Source organism: Zosterops lateralis (assembly GCF_965231275.1).
Source record: "Zosterops lateralis genome assembly, chromosome: Z".
In the NCBI taxonomy this organism is placed as follows: domain Eukaryota; kingdom Metazoa; phylum Chordata; class Aves; order Passeriformes; family Zosteropidae; genus Zosterops; species Zosterops lateralis.
The window spans coordinates 31,648,111-31,663,994 of record NC_139800.1 but is presented as its reverse complement, the minus strand read 5'-3'; the positions used below and the strand labels follow the sequence as shown (position 1 = coordinate 31,663,994).

General features: G+C 36.9%; 1 long non-coding RNA gene across 1 annotated transcript in view; it reads right to left on the bottom strand.

Moving 5' to 3' along the window:
* Window positions 1-440: 440 nt before the first annotated feature.
* The window catches only part of LOC310922969, a 279,318-nt gene continuing 263,874 nt past the window's right edge, over window positions 441-15,884 (bottom strand). Inside the window, exon 2 of the long non-coding RNA XR_014592519.1 lies at window positions 441-555. This is a non-coding gene — a long non-coding RNA (uncharacterized lncRNA). The remainder of the gene's footprint in view (window positions 556-15,884) is intronic.

Here is a 15,884-nt window from a genome sequence, read left to right as displayed (position 1 = left end):
TGTAACAACTTAAACATTAGTGTGTTATCTGTATTAATCTCATACTAAATCCAAAACACAGCACTTCACCAGTTATTAGGAAAATCAAAATTTAATTCTATCCCAGCTGAAGCCAGTACTGGTTGTGACTTCAATCTATATCAAGAATATTCCATAAGAAAAATTTCATAACTTTTCCTTTCTATATTTAGTAATAGTTGATTGTCTTCCACTTGCCACACTAGGGTTCCCAGGCTCCTTCCAGTTGTTATTTGTGTCTGGATATGGACAGTGTTTCCAATAAGCTCAAGGGGAGCTTAAATGCCCAGGAGCCCTTAACCAAGTGTGAGGCCCAACAAGAATTCTTGAGAAGATTGTAGAGCTGCCTATTGGAGAGGGGTAGGTGAGTGCATCACCACTCCTCTCTATTAAAACCTCTGAATTTAGTGCAGGCCTGCAGGTTTGGTGTTTTTTTTTTTTTTTTTTTTTTGTTTTTTTTTTTTTTTTTTTTTTTTTTTTTTTTTTTTTTTTTTTTTTTTTTTTTTTTTTTTGTTTTTTGTTTTTTGTTTTTTGTTCCTGTCACAGGATCACATTCCAACACCTCAGCATCTGTTATCAGCTTGGGGGCCAAGCAGTGGACACAGCACGCGAGGTGTGACCTAACCGGTGCTGAGTGCAGGGGGAAAATCCCTGCCCTGGTCCTGCTGGCCACACTCGTGCTGGTACAGGCCAGGTGCCATTGGCCTTCTTGGCCACCTGGGCACAGCTGGCTCATGTTCAGCTGCTGTCTGTCACTATCCCCAGGTCCATTTCTGCCTGGCCACTGCCCAGCCACTCAGCCCCAGCCTGTATCACTGCATGGGATTGTTGTGGCAAAAGTGCAGGACCTGGCACTTGGCCTTTTTAAACCTCACATTGTTGGATTCAACCCATCCATCCAGACTTTCCCCCTGCAGAACCCTGCTACCCTCCAGCAGATTGGCACTTTCCCACCAGTTTGGGGCTGTCTGCAAATTTTCTAATGGTAGACTGAATCTCCTTATCCAGATCATCAATAAAGATATTTGTCAGGTTGAATGATCCTTGGTTTTGCATTAGGATTTTGGGGTAACTTAAAAATGGAGTAAGATTTTGCTGGCTGTATTCATCTCAGTCATCCTCGTCTTGAGGTAGTACCAAGCAAATTTTACCTTGCCAATTCTTTTCAGATACCAGTGATAATATTATTACTAGTGAAGTGAAAGCTCTAACATCATTTTATGATAAAGCAGAAGGGTTTATAAGATAAAGAAAAAGGAACTAATTAGGGGCAAAAATCTGTCTTGATGATAAAGAGAAAGTTTCATAGAAAGCTGTTGTGTACCACTTACATATACGTAACAGAGCTGGGAAAGTACAGTTTACTTAAACAAAGACCAAAGACATGAAGCACTAGACAGAATAATCTTTAATATTCTGTGCTTTTTATTCTGTCATCTGCTTTGGATATGAACCAGAAGTGCCAAAATACTTGGAGGAAAGCTTGGTTCTCTTAATATGGGGAGACTATTTAGATGTAGAAAACAGAAAAAATCTCAACTTTCTGTCTTTAAAATTTTCAGCTCATTTTTTTTCTGGCCTAGAAGACTAACTTGTACAGGTGCATTGAGATGAACATCAAAACGATAAAATTTTTTCTTTAAAGAGATTACATTTATCCTATATTTAGATGTAGAAAAATTAAATCATGGTGTTCCCAACTGTTGTTCAATGGAGAAAAAAAATGCAATCATGTTTCTTATTCATTGTTTTCCAGTACCTTGGACTTTGACATGATGTTTCATAGTTTCAGACACACTCCCTTAAGTTACCAAATAACATTATGACCGCCAGTAAGGATGCTTGTTAAACATAACTACACATTTTTGTATCAAAACCAACAGACAGAACTGTCTTCAATCTAGAAATCTTACCATATTGACTTTTAACTAAAACTGCCACTGAAAGCCCTTAATGAAATTTTAGATTTCACAGTGCTTGTGGCATTCCTTTTGTAATACACCACATTCTTGAACAGAGTCTTTAGGGAGAAAGTCTTGTGATACACACAGATATGTCAGAAGTTTCCTCTCTCATCACAGTCTTGCAGCTGATCAGAATCCCTGAAATATCCTGGAATAAAATGCTTCAAACAACTCTAGGGACCACAGCAAATTTCCAAAATGTTTTTATTAGAACTTGATAAGCAACTTGATAGAAATATATTAGTCTTGATGAGAAAATATGTTTTTCATTTAAAACAGCAGTTTGATTTGGAATGAAATTTTGTCTCTAAGTGGCGACATGGAGAAAGATTCCCAGTTCTTATTCCTGTGAATTCTGCTGCCTGACCAATCAAAGCTATACTGACATCTGCATTGGTTGCCTTTTCCTCTCATGGCATTTTTCCCTCTTTCTATCTAATTTTATTCTTTGACCCCAATTGTCCTTATATGACCTTAAAACCTCCTGGAAAATGCTGAATTCTGTATCCCAGTTTTATCCTGACATTACTTGGAAGAATTTACTTCAAAAAAAAGCATGTGGATATATGGTCGTTGTCATTTTAAGCCCAGCTGGAGATGAAATTCTATGCACCCACTTGCTGAACGTCTTCTCTCTTCCCAGACTCTAACCTGGAATGGGGAGAAGAATCAAAGTAAAACTTGTAGGTTGGGATAAAAACAGTTTAATAATTGAAAATAAAGTAAAATATATTATTAATAATAATGATTTTAAAATTAATGATAATAACAAAGGTAAAAAACCCACAAGTGATTCACAATCCAATTCCTCACCACCCACTGACTGATGCCTGACTGCCCTTCCTGCACCCAAATCTGCCTCTTGTGGGTAACTTTTCCCAGTTTATATACTGGTTATGATGTTTTATGATGTGGAATATCCTTTTGGACAGGATATAAATATAAATATTTTTGAGCAATGGTACTGTTTAATAAGTAATTCAGATATTGATTTGTTTCAGGAATTAGTTGTGGGGTTTTTTTTAATTTATTTTTTTGTTTTGTTTTTGTTTTTGTTTTGTTTTTGTTTTGTTTTTGTTTTTTTCCCGAATAGCCCAAAATTTAGATGTTTTAATGAGCAAGAGAAATACTATTGACTAGAAAACTTCCTGTAATTTCAGTGTCTTTTACTAATTTTCCTTTCCAAAATCATTTTCTCAATATCATGATATCTCCTAGCCCTTCAGATATTTTTCCTGTGAGGATGAATAAAAGATGACTTTTCAGTAAATAAAAATGAATAAAACATTTAAAATAACTATTTAATTTTATCAGGTTCCTTGTTTGTCCACTTTAAATTGACTCAAGCAATGAAAACACTTTTAATGGATTCCGATACTATCACTGCTACTAGAGTTACTGTTTCAGTAAAATTTTTTATCATTAGTATTCCCACCCCAAGAATTTCTTGTCATACCATTGACATCCCCATATGCTGCCACTCAAATTGTAATTCTCAAGTTATCAATGACATGGGTATTTCACAAAGTATTTGCTTCTTTGAGCACATACTCTCCCAATCACACAGATTTCACAGTGATCAGTGAAAGGCAAGAGTAGAATGGGTTGGGAACTCCAGATCTTACACAAGATTCACCTATTCATCTGTTCTTTCTGCTTTGTCCTCCAAAAGCTGTATTAGAGATTCTTTTTATTTGCTAAATTAAAAAAAAAAAAAAAAAAAAAAAAAAAAAAAAGTCCTAAGCAGGACCTAGAAAACATGAGGAAGATAGGTTCCTTTCAGCTATGCCTGTTAGTTTATCTGTTAACACTCCTGGCAAAATATGGTTGGAGTTGACATGCATGACTGATGGGCTTCCTCAACCAGTAGCTCATCTTTCAAGAAACAGCTGTCCATCTCTGGCTCTGTTTTGGGTGCTGTCTGTATCCGAGTCCCTGAAGATGGTAGCATAAGTGGCTTTGCACCAACTTCATTCTGGACATTGTGTTGTGTCTAGTGTGCAACCCACAGGACCCTTGGGGCTAGCCAAGATACAGGTGGTCACTGCCTGACTACTCCCCTTTCTGCTTTTATTATGGAATAGATAAACTGATTCCGGAATGATTCCTGCCTGTGCTGTAATTGTGCTACATTCCTGTCCTCTTTGCACCCCTAGAACGATAGGACTCAAGGACTCAACTGCAAGGGTTTGAAACGTGTGAGTGTTGGAGGGATCCGGCAAAAATATTCTTGTCTCTTAGGCTTCTTATAGCTGAACAAAGTGCTGTGACAAGATTGTCTTTTGACACTGTAAATTTCCAGCATAGAGTATTGTCTTCTATTTATCAATATAGTCCCATAAATTAAGTTGCATAAATAAAAAAGAATTGACCAGAGGTGGTCCAAAATGCAATTTGACCTCAAACATGTTTCATGTATAGAATTTTATCAGGGTTTTTAAACTATGGTTCCTATTGCTTTTGACATTTTTACTGTGACTAATCCATGATTTTTCCTGTAATTTACCATATCAGAGTCCAACCCTAATAAAATTATATATTGTAAACCCACTATGCCTGCAACTATGTAGAGTGAGAAACAATTATTGCATGGCAGCCTTCTCCATCATCCTTTAGACAAGGGGAGTGTGCCCAGGAAATAGTATTTTTCAAATATTCTTAGTATATAATTTCTGTTTCTACTCCATTTCTTAGTGGAATGACACCTACTTTATAAAACTGCCTTATTTCACAACAATGCTGGTCCAGTTAGGGTCTCTAGTCCCCTGGAGAGCAGTGTGGCTGTGTGGCAATGATTTACTTTCAGCTTAGAGTCACTGACAAGGCCAAGTGACAGTACATTATGGCTGTTGACACCATACCTGAAGCTCTGGATACTAAGAAGGACACACAATTTTCTGACACTGTAAACTTTTTTTGTGTACTTGGAGATCCACAACCAAGCAATTTTTCCTGTGTTTTATGTTTAAAATTGAGGAGAAATACAAGAAAATTGTTCAAATATAAATACATACATCTGTTGTGCATATTCTATCTAAAACTAAATTAAAACTTTGTTTCATAATACTTCTTACCTAATAGAATGAAAGAAAAAAGAGTTACTTTCACTATATTTTACATAAAGCTAAGCATTGGCATGTAAACTTTGCATGTATGTGACATGAAGTATTTTACTTGGATTACAGCACTGAAAATTCTTAGATTTTTAAAATTTATAAATCCTGCTCTATGAAATTATTTTAATTTTCAGTATCTTGCCCTCCATTTCTTCTAGAAAGTTGTTTAGATACTAAAGCCACATAAATAGAATACAGAAGCTCATTTTTGAGAATAGGTTAATTGAACCTATCTAGCTTTTTCTAGCCTAGAAAGAGGATGTAAAAGAGAATTTAGGTTCTTCTGTGAGTGTTCCAGACCTTCCTTGTTAGATCAGGTCACTGAAAAATGAATGTTCTTGCAGAGTTCTGCCCCCAGCTCAGAAGACCTGGGACACTTAAACTCTTGAAACACATGAAAGTCTCTGGATGGCATGGAGGAGACAGCTGATGTGAATGATTCTGTGCATAGGTAAAGGGGTTAAAAGGGAAAAAACACTATCACAGCCTGCTCTTTGAGCTAAGTGCTTCTTACCACATCGACTGTATACAATATCAAGCTTACTGATTGCACCCTTGGCTCTAAGGCAGAAACTTCTGGTTATGTTTCTACAAAATGCAAGTCCTAAAATGCTTTCAGATTAGATTTCCCTTCCTTGCTTCTAAACCCTGACTGAACTCTTGAACCCTCAAGTTGAGAGATATATATGCTTGGGGTGGTTGCGATTTTATTTTGTATTTAACCAGTTTCATCTTTTCAAGCTTAAAGCTCACACTCCTGAATACAAATGAGTCAGTAATCTCAGTTTTGAGCAGTGGGATATATGCAGGTCTTTCAGGAGGAACAGACTTTAAATAGAATCACACACAAAGCTGGTGCAAAAGGCCACAGGAACCCACAGGAAACCAAGGGCAATGCAGTAAATTATCAAGCCCCTCCTTGTAAGACAGATCCTCCACTTCATTGATCATCTTTCTGGCCCTGTGCTGGACTTTCTCCGGTGTTCATGTCTCTTGTGCTGAAAAACCCATCACTGAAAAGAGCATTCTGAGCACAGCATTACTAGTTCAAAGCAGAAAGTCAGGATTAGGATAGAAAGGATATTAGAAGAATTAGGGGTGGGGAGAAATTTACAGACAGATTAAGCTGAGAGCAAAAACCTGCTGGATAAAAAGAAAAAGGTGAATTAGAGCAGTTCTAAGACAAAAAGTACCCTCACAAAGTAAAAGTGTGACATAACAAGGGAAAAGAAAGAAAAAAATGTAACGGAAATTTCAGCTGGAAATATTTTGTGGTTTCTTCTCTAAAAACTTATTGAAAGCATTACAATGGAAGCAGACCTCCTGATAGGTACAAGAATGTACGTAGGTTACGAAAACTTCCATAACCCCAGTTAATGAGCTGAGTCACATGATCAAAAAATGCTGAAGTTACGAAGAGTAACATTAATTACATTTTCTCACTTTTATTTATGGCAGAGTCTAGAGTTCACAGCATATGAACCATACTAAGAAAAAAGTATGCATGCTTGTGAATGTCTTTGGGGAAGAGGTACAGTTTAGGTAGTCTTAGATCTTAGTTTTAAACTTCACCTGGCTTTTGAAGACAGATCTAAGACAGTTGTTGTGTATAGCATATAATTAATTACAGAATTGGCTTACCTCCGAAATGAAAAAATAGTATTCTAAGCAATTATGGGACTAGGATAAATTTAAGCAATCATATTGCTTTTGAGTATAACCTATAAAGTACATAGTTTAAAAAGGAGGATTTATGTGGGAATGAAGGTTCCCATAACTTTGCAGGAACAGGTACAATAATAAACATAATGAACATTTTAGACAACCAGATCTCCATAATGTTTTAGCTTTCCTGACACATTTCTGATGTAAAGCCTGTTCCAAGAAGAGACTGACAAACTGGAAGTTTGCATTATACCAGTTTTGGCTCTGTAATACTGATTTATAATTTCTGTGCTCCAATAAACTGAGTACCCTGTATATACACACACTGTATATTTAAACGCGCACACTGTATATTTAAACAAAAGGGTAAATAATTTTAATCTCTAAACTCTCCTTCCTCTCCCCCTTCCTGTTTTCCCCCTCCTCCTTCTTCTTCCCCTCCACCACCCATTCCAAAAAATAGAGTTTAGGGAGGAGGTGATTGTTCAGCCCCTTTTGAAAATCATGAGATATTTATATTCCCCAACAAAATTCTCCAGATTAGCATAGCTGACAGTACTACCACAGCCCATTTTTTTTTTTAGTTCATATTTCCATAAGCTTCCTGTAAATAGATTGAAATTATGGTGCTGAAAGAAGTTGGAATAACAATATTTTCTAGCTTATTAGTCTCCCTCTTTCTTTTCAGTTCACTGAAATTCACATTGCTGTTAACCACTTTTTAATAAATTCCAAGTTTTGGACACTGTACATTTCTGTACCATTTGGAGCTGGAAATAAACAGACTAACAATGGCTGAAAATCAATCTACTATTTTTTTGAGTTTTTATGAAGATAATGAAGTGAGAGTTTCTGGAAAAAAATATCCCTATGCACTATTTATTTTTTGCAGAATTTTTTTCTTGTTTGCAAAATAATGTTCTCTCCTTACAAGCTATGATTTTCAGTAGACTGCTTGATTATTTTTTTCTGTTAAAAATCCCCACCATGAAAACCTTTCATTTTTCTCCCTACTCCCATTTCTTCACTGTTGATTATAGGGATGGCATGCATGGCATGGCAGCATAAATTATATTCAGTGAGTGCAGAACATGGTCTGTGTACAACAGCTTTTCTTCTGCACTGACTCTTTTTCAAAAGACAGCCACTTCTGTACCCTATTATTCTTTTTATTCTTGTGTTGTGTCAAGCTCTGCTTTTCTGATCAGGTGAAGGATCCGTTAGCTTACAAATTTCCCTCTACCCTTCTTGAGGAAAAGGTATTCCAGTGTTCTTTCTCTAAGGCTGCAAAAAATGAATGAATTGCTTTACATTTAGCTATTTGGAATTCTGGAGGTATACTTTAGTTTAGTATATAGTGCTATATAATATATGTATATAGAACCCTCGTGTGACAATGTCTCACAAAGAAACCAAGAAATTTAAGTGGATTTGTTTGCATAATTCGTCTTGCCTCCATGCTTGTGCTTTTCTGTTACAATAATTCTGTAAAGTGTACAAGAGACATGTCTTTTATTTAATAGCAAAATAGATACTATGGCATGAAGGCATTTAGGATTTTTGAAACGTCTTAATGGAAACCAAACTAGGTTAGAAAGTACTCTCAGACTCTAGACTTCTACAAATTGGGAAGGACTTGAGGGAATAACCAAGGCAATTTCCAAAACAACTGCTGATTCTCACTCTACTTTATAAATTTTGGTTTGATTTTTTATTCCCAGTGATTACAAGCTATCTCAGGAACCTAGCTGAATTATTTGTAATTTTCTGCTCTGGAAGGAAGATCTCTAAAAGTTTTCTCTTGCTTTCCCTGTATCATCTAACAACAAGGCTAGAGTATATTGTAGAATGACAATTTTCATAGCATCTGGTTTATTCTATATTCTCAATTTTTAAATTAACACTAGCAAAAACACTCCTAACTTTTATATAAATTATTTCTATTTTTCTAAAAAAAAAATAAATTGGTAAAAATGCACCTTGTTGAAGGTCAGTAAATAACTTTGGACAGGGACTAGAATCTAAATACCCAAATGTATTAATCTCAGGGTTTGTGAAACCTTGTTTGCGATGACAAATGTTGCATTAAAAAGAACCAAAGATACTTGAATAGCAGTGAAAAAAACATTTATTTTTCTGATTATTCTTGTTGTTCCTCCTGAAAATATTCCTTCTTTATACTTTTCATTAGAAAAGGAGGTTTACAGAACTGTTTCGATTTTGGAAATGTTTTAATGGTGAAGCTTTTGGGATTATCCTTCAGAGGTTATTTTAACTGCATTCTGTCAGTAAATCATTCATTGCATTGCAGGACCATCCTTGGCAATTTTATGGCGGCATTTGTGAACATGGTTGTTGAACCACCATAGTAAGACCAGCCTCATTCACTTTCATGGGGATTGTTGTGACTGCCTGTGTCCTGGTAAAGAGAGCAGGGTTCAAGAGCCTTGTGTAAGTGCTGCCTGACTCCAAAGTCCTGCTCGTTGGGCAGCTGCATCAGCCTGCACCATGCTTCACATAACTAGCATGCCTGACAACTGTGAGAGCATACTCAGAGCTGGTTTAACATCTCTGATATGTTGCCAAATTGTGTTGTAAAGAAGTATTTCTATGCCTTCCCCTTAGCCTTGAGAAAAGACTGATTCAGAAGGTATGTGCAGGTGTGTTTGACATGATACTGGCTTGGCAGCTTAGAAGTCATTGCTTCTTTTACTGAGCTTTCTGCTTATAACCCTTACTGCAATTGCAGAAGATGATGAGAAACTTGTACTGCCAACAGAAAAGTAAGAAAACCCAGATGGTAGACCCCCCCTGACTTCTCAAAAAAAACATATGATAAGGGTATCTTGAAGCTCTAAAATATGTTTTGGTGTCTTTGAGGAATCAAAGTAAACTTGCCATACATTTTCAGCTTCTTTCTTCAATAATAATGGTTAAAGACTCAATTTTATTTATGCTTGATTCTGGTAGCGGCAGATTTTGAAAAAAAATGAAAGGTTTGAATGATAGGAACTGGTGATCTGCACCTAGATTTGTTCTCAGTTCAGTATTTTTTCATGAAACATTGCTGCTCCATGACTGGGGTATTAAAAGTTGGAAACAAAATTTCTTGGGCAGCTGAGAATCAAAAATAAACCAGCAGTCAATGCAAAATGAAGCAATTTTACAACTTTTCTGTGGATACACATACCACACTTTCCCCAGATATCCTGATTCTTTAGCCTTCATTTAGAGAGGTAACTATGTTTATATTCTATTCTGTTCTGAAAACTGCAAGTTATGTTAAGTTTAACTGGCTCAGAAGAAATTAAAAAAATACTGTAAAAAATTGCCAGACTGAGAAAATCCAGTACTGAGCAGGAAAACTAAGTCTGTAGTGGTATATAATTTTGTGTTTTAATACTATATGGTTTGTTCCCTTTCACCCTCTGTGGAGTGGTGGTTTAGCCTGCATTGTGTCCACTCATTGGGTTGTCAGTCTTCCCTGATAATCCCAGATGTTCTCTATCAGTCTCCCCTGACACCAGCCCCTATCTGGACTGCCCCCTGGGAAATCCTCTATTCGAGGCTCCATTGGTCTGTTTAAATAAATATCCTCACATTATGTTCCCCATCGGTTAGTGTTCTGTAAACCTCACCTTGTGTCCTGCCCCAGTCTTCTCCCTATTGGCCCCTTAAACCCAAACTCCACCCTGATTCTTAAAACACATGGTCCTGCCTTTGTTCTCCGCCTTCACCCCTGCTTTGCATTCGAGTTACATTAGGATTTATGTTGCTTTAATAAACAATCCTTGGACTGCATGTGAGACTCACTTTGCTCCTTTCTACACCAACCCTACAGTGACTGCTCGGGACTCTCAGGACCCTGGGGTTGTGTCACTCCCTCACCAACTGCTGATCACCAGGCATGAAATGATGCAAGTCAGTGGAAGTGCATTTTGAAACTCAGTGCTTACCATTAAACATAGTAGTTAAATAAGGTTTTCTTGGTCTTATTCTAAACAATTGCCCCTTCCATAGGGGCCCAAGAATTGGGTCTTCCTGTTTGAATGGTTGTGAATATGTCTGTTTTTCTCCCCTTTCACCATCTCTGAACTCTTTTTACAGCCTAAATGTGCTCTCCTCAAAAATATCCCTTATTATGGACCCCTTTTCTTGTGCAGATTCACTTAGTCTGCAAGATGAACAATGGTAGTGATGATATAAAATTTATTCTGCATTCATCTATAAGCTTTATTTGGACAGAGGATGGAAAACAATTGAGAGTCAGTTATTTTAAGAATAACTGCAGAGTGCTAACTTTGCATGCTTTCCTCTCTTATTAACTGTATTTTTATTAAATGCTTTTTAGCACAGAAAAGGATGTTTTGAAGTGAGCACCTTAAGTTCTATAGAACACATTTGTTCAAAGAAGCAGTTACAATTTAAGAAGTTCTCCTGAAATTTATCCAAACCTTTCAGTTCCTCTAAACTGTTCTCACAGTATTGGTACTGCAGGCACTGCCTCCTAGGTTGTTTTTGCATTTTTGCTTCCATTTAAGGTGACAGCTCAGTCTTTTATACAGCATTTGCTCACATCTGCTTGTGATTTTAGCGTAGGAAAAAAAGTAAGCTGTGAAAGCTTGCCAGAATTGTAAGACGTACTCAATAGTTCCACCCAAATACTTTTTTTAACTCTTCTCCCTTTTCTCCATAGTATTCTAGCTATGCCTTTATGCTCTGGTGTTTTGTAGCTAGAGGTACTACAGTACAGTAAGGTAAAAAACTGGATGATGTGGGCTGCTTTAGTCACTGTGAGTTCTTGGTTTGTTTCTTCTCTTATGTACCATATTCCTATAAATAAAACTAAGGAATGCTCTGAGATGTTATTAAGCAGGATGAGATGTCAGAAACTCAGGTTGCTGGTTCCACATAGCCATGATGAATATTTTGTCTATATTGAATTATGCTTCATACCTTGATTAAGAAAATTTATACAATAAATAATTGGAATAGGATAGCAAAATTATGGACAACAACTTTTTTTGTATCATCTTTTCCTGGTTCCTTCTCTATTGTAGGACAACAGATGTTACATTCATATCAGCATCTATCAAATCCTTTGTTGGCAGAATGCAATGGAAGAGGCTCACATATGAAGGCTGTATCTGGTGTTAGATGGAGATGACTCCTTTTTCTTTAAACTAGAAGTCACACTTCTCATGTGCAAAATCTTTTTCTGCAAAACAAAGAAAAATTTGGAAGTACTCTCTTTTTTAATTCTTCTCTTCCTCCTACCATTTTTTGCTTTTCAGTTTACAAAATGTGAGGCAATCAGTCTGTTGGAGTCAGTCTTCATTGACTATGAATGGATGGGAAAAAGGGAACCATCAAGATTCCCTAAAACCTCAGCTTGTCTGATGTCAGCTTGACTGGGACTTACTCATTTTGAAACTACTTTTTTTTGTTAGTGTTGCATATGTAGACCTGTGATCCTCCATAGGTATGAGGGCACTAATGCAATAAAGGATAACATGAGTATTATTTTAGAACTTGGACAAAGTTCTGATTTTAGCTCATTTTGGTAATAGTTGAAGATCCTAGATATGACTTTGATGAGAAATTGTCCCGGTTTCAGCCGGGACAGTGTTAATTTTTGGCAGTAGCCATGAGGGGTGGAGCCTCGAGGCATGTGGGCATATCTGTGTTGTTCCATACCATCCAGCTTACCACCCAGGGCAGGAGAGAGTGGCTCTTGCTTCGGGGAGCAGGGCTGTGGGTATGGGTGAAACAGAGTGTGGTGGGACAGAGAACCCATCCACTGCTGTTCATTGCTGAGCAGCTGTCAGGTCAGGCGTGGCATCTTGTATGTTTTCGTTAATATTGTTGCTGCTACTGCTTGTTTTCTTATATCATTGCTGATTCTAGTAAATTGTTCCTTATCTCAACTCTTGATCTTTTCCTTTTGTTCCTTTCATAGGAGGGGAGGTTGGGAGGTATGGGAGCAAGGAGCCGTTTGTGACTTTCTTTTCAATGGATTTTGTGGGAAATAGTAAAGGTAAGAAGACTTTCAGAAGCTATGAAAGCAGACCCCAGAAACAGAAAGAGCAGAAGAAAGAATTAGCTGCAGCTGCAAAGCTTGAAAGTAGGAAAAGTTGCAATAGTACAGCAAACAAGGATATGAAACAATAGTTTGAGTTTTAGGTTTGGCTAGGACAGATCTTAAGACCGAAAAATATGTCTAGCAAGATAGTAGAAGGTTTTAAGCTTAATAAGAATATTGTATATTGTTAATAGAAAGCATACATTGTTTGAGGCAGGTATATGTGTGCTTTTAGTGAGTGGCTAGAACAATTGTCTGTAAGCTTTAGCAATGTGCTATTGGCTAGAAAAATTTTTAAATGCCCTGTAACAAAGAGATCTCTGGCTGCTGCTGACAGATGTGAGTTGTTGCCATTTTTCAATTGTCTCAACCTGTTATGAGGCTGATGTCACAATAAAGGCTCAAAGAGACATCTCACAGTGGGTCCATCCCCTTCATGCAAAACCTCCAACACAGGATTACTTAAGTTGGAAATACTATTACTAAACCATAACAAAATCATAATTGGTACCATTTCAGAACCATCATCAGAAGATGTTTTCTTTATGAATTAACTACAGAAGTTACAATGCTTCTTGTACATAACACAGAAGTAGGAGTGATAGAGAGCTGGAAGCATCTATGTGGCAACAGAAATGAGGAAGTGAAAGGGAAAAACAATTTTTAAAATTCACCTCTGAAAACTGAATTTTCTCAGCAGCAGAGTACAATCCACATCTTTGCTCTACATTAAATATAGAAAACATATGTGAAACCTGTTTGGAATTTTTTATAGACCTTTAAATCCATAATATCTGATCTCTAGAATAAGAACTGTGATATTTGCTGTTTTCTTCAAGCTTTACCTGTACTGACATAAAAGTCTCAGTGTTCAGTTTTGTGTGTTAGAAGACGGCTTTGTTCTCAGAGTCAGTGCAAAAAGCTTGAAATGGAAATTTAAAAAAAAAAGTGAGTGAACCTCCTTTTCTGTCTAAAGTTCAATGTGGTTTTGGTGTTTTTTTTTGTTTTTTTTTTTTTTTTTTTTTTTCATTTTGAGAACTCATAGAGTTGAAAATCTGCAAAGGACACAAACCAAAGCAAGACAGTGAAAACTAAGAAAAAGATGAGTACTGGGGTGCTGCTTCTGTTCTGCAGATTTACATCATCTTATTTTCAGTCCTGGTTGCATCAACATCTGGACATGATCCCATCCAGGTCTCACTCCGAATAAGATGGGTGTATTTATGCATATCTTGTGCCTATCAATGGAACTCATGCCTATGATCTTATTCATGATTTCTTGTGATGGGTGAGGCTGTTACAGAGCTAAGGACCTATTAGACTTTCTAATGAATGGTTTTCTAATATTCTCTTGATTTATCCCTAAAACAGAAAATCTCCATCTAAAACCGATGCTTGTTTGAAATGAGCCAAAGTGTATGTGCTCATACCAGTGTTGCATTTTTGGTCAGATGAGAAAGACCTGCAGCAATAGAGCATCTTATTTCTGGTTCTAATTACTGTTTCAGCAACCAGCTAGGGAGTATGCTACTGGATGGATTTGATTATGCATTCCTTAAGGTTAACCATAGACCATGTTGACCATGTTGACCATGTTAACCATGTTGACCTAACTGCACGATCTACAAGGTCTGTAATCAAGGAAACAGGGTATTTACAATACTCAAAGAAGATAGCATGGAGGCCAGAGAAACCCTCTGTGACTTTGTTTTCCAGGGAGAATGTGAGTTCCCATTTCTTTGTTGATCACAATAATTTTTCTGTGCACACAGGAACAATTGTATTTGCCCTTCGGGAAGTAAATGAAGTTTTTGAATTGTTCTTGCCATCATTGCATTTAAAAAAGGACACCAGTTTCAAATTATGTCAATGCAAGTGATGCTCCATCACTTTACCAATCTGAGTAGATAATTACTGAAACCCTTGAAGGATACAGGCAAATCCATTTGGAAATTACCATCGCTACTGCCTTGTGCTTATATACTTGTACTCGCAGGATGAACTCTGGGTTTTTGGTTTCAGGACTGATTCTCTTCCGGACAGAGTCCAGACATAGTGCTCACTAAAACAGATGTGCAAATTTGGAAATAAAAATACCTATTTGGCTATAGATTCTAGCATATCACTGAGTGTTAAAACTCTCTGCTAGCCATGCTGGGAAATGCCCTCCCCTGAAAAGCGCCAGTGTAGTACTGACGCTTATTCTACCTCTCAGTAACCTTTAACTAAATGACAGGTTAAGGGAATACTGCTTGAAATTCAAGTAAAATTCTGATTTTATTGCTGCAGTCTAGATTCTATTGTTCACCTGTCCCTTATGTTTGCCATTCCTCTTTCTATTATGTTGGGTTCCAACTTTGTCTTCACTGTATTACTTCTGGGCACATTTTAATGTTAGGGGAGCTGCTTGTGAAGAACAACAGCATCCCTTAACTCAAACTGAACTAGAATCTGGGTTTTGGACTGAAAATCCCTCTGTGCTTTTATTCCTCTACAGAAAACCTCACAAAAGCTATGCAGCTGAAAAATTAATCTGTCCCAATTAATGATACCAACATCAGTTTTTGGCAACACAGTTTTCAGAAGCACTGTATTTAGAAATGTTAGCTCCTTTCCTGTATATAATTACACAAAATATTTCAGAACAGAGATGTTTAAAAAATGGATGCAGTCTTTTCCTTGGAAATGTATGTCAGTGTCTGAGATGGTTACCCAAAACAGAAAAAAAATATGTTCTTTAGCATGCTGGAAAATAAACTTTTTCTTTCTGAGGAACACAGATGGTGTATGTGCTCTGAGAGACAGCATGTCATACTGCCTCTCCCGTAAATTTGTTCTTGTGGTTTGGTTATGGGAACTGAACCATTCTATAATTTCTACATTGTTCTTCATTTCTTGTAGTATGAAAAACTTGCACATGTAAATAATCTGTTTCTAAAAGACATTGTATTTTAGATACTGAGGTGTGTGTCAGGCTTGATGTCTCATTTTGTCTTCCAAACTTGAGAATGAAGGCCTGGGACTTCAGCTCCTTAAAAA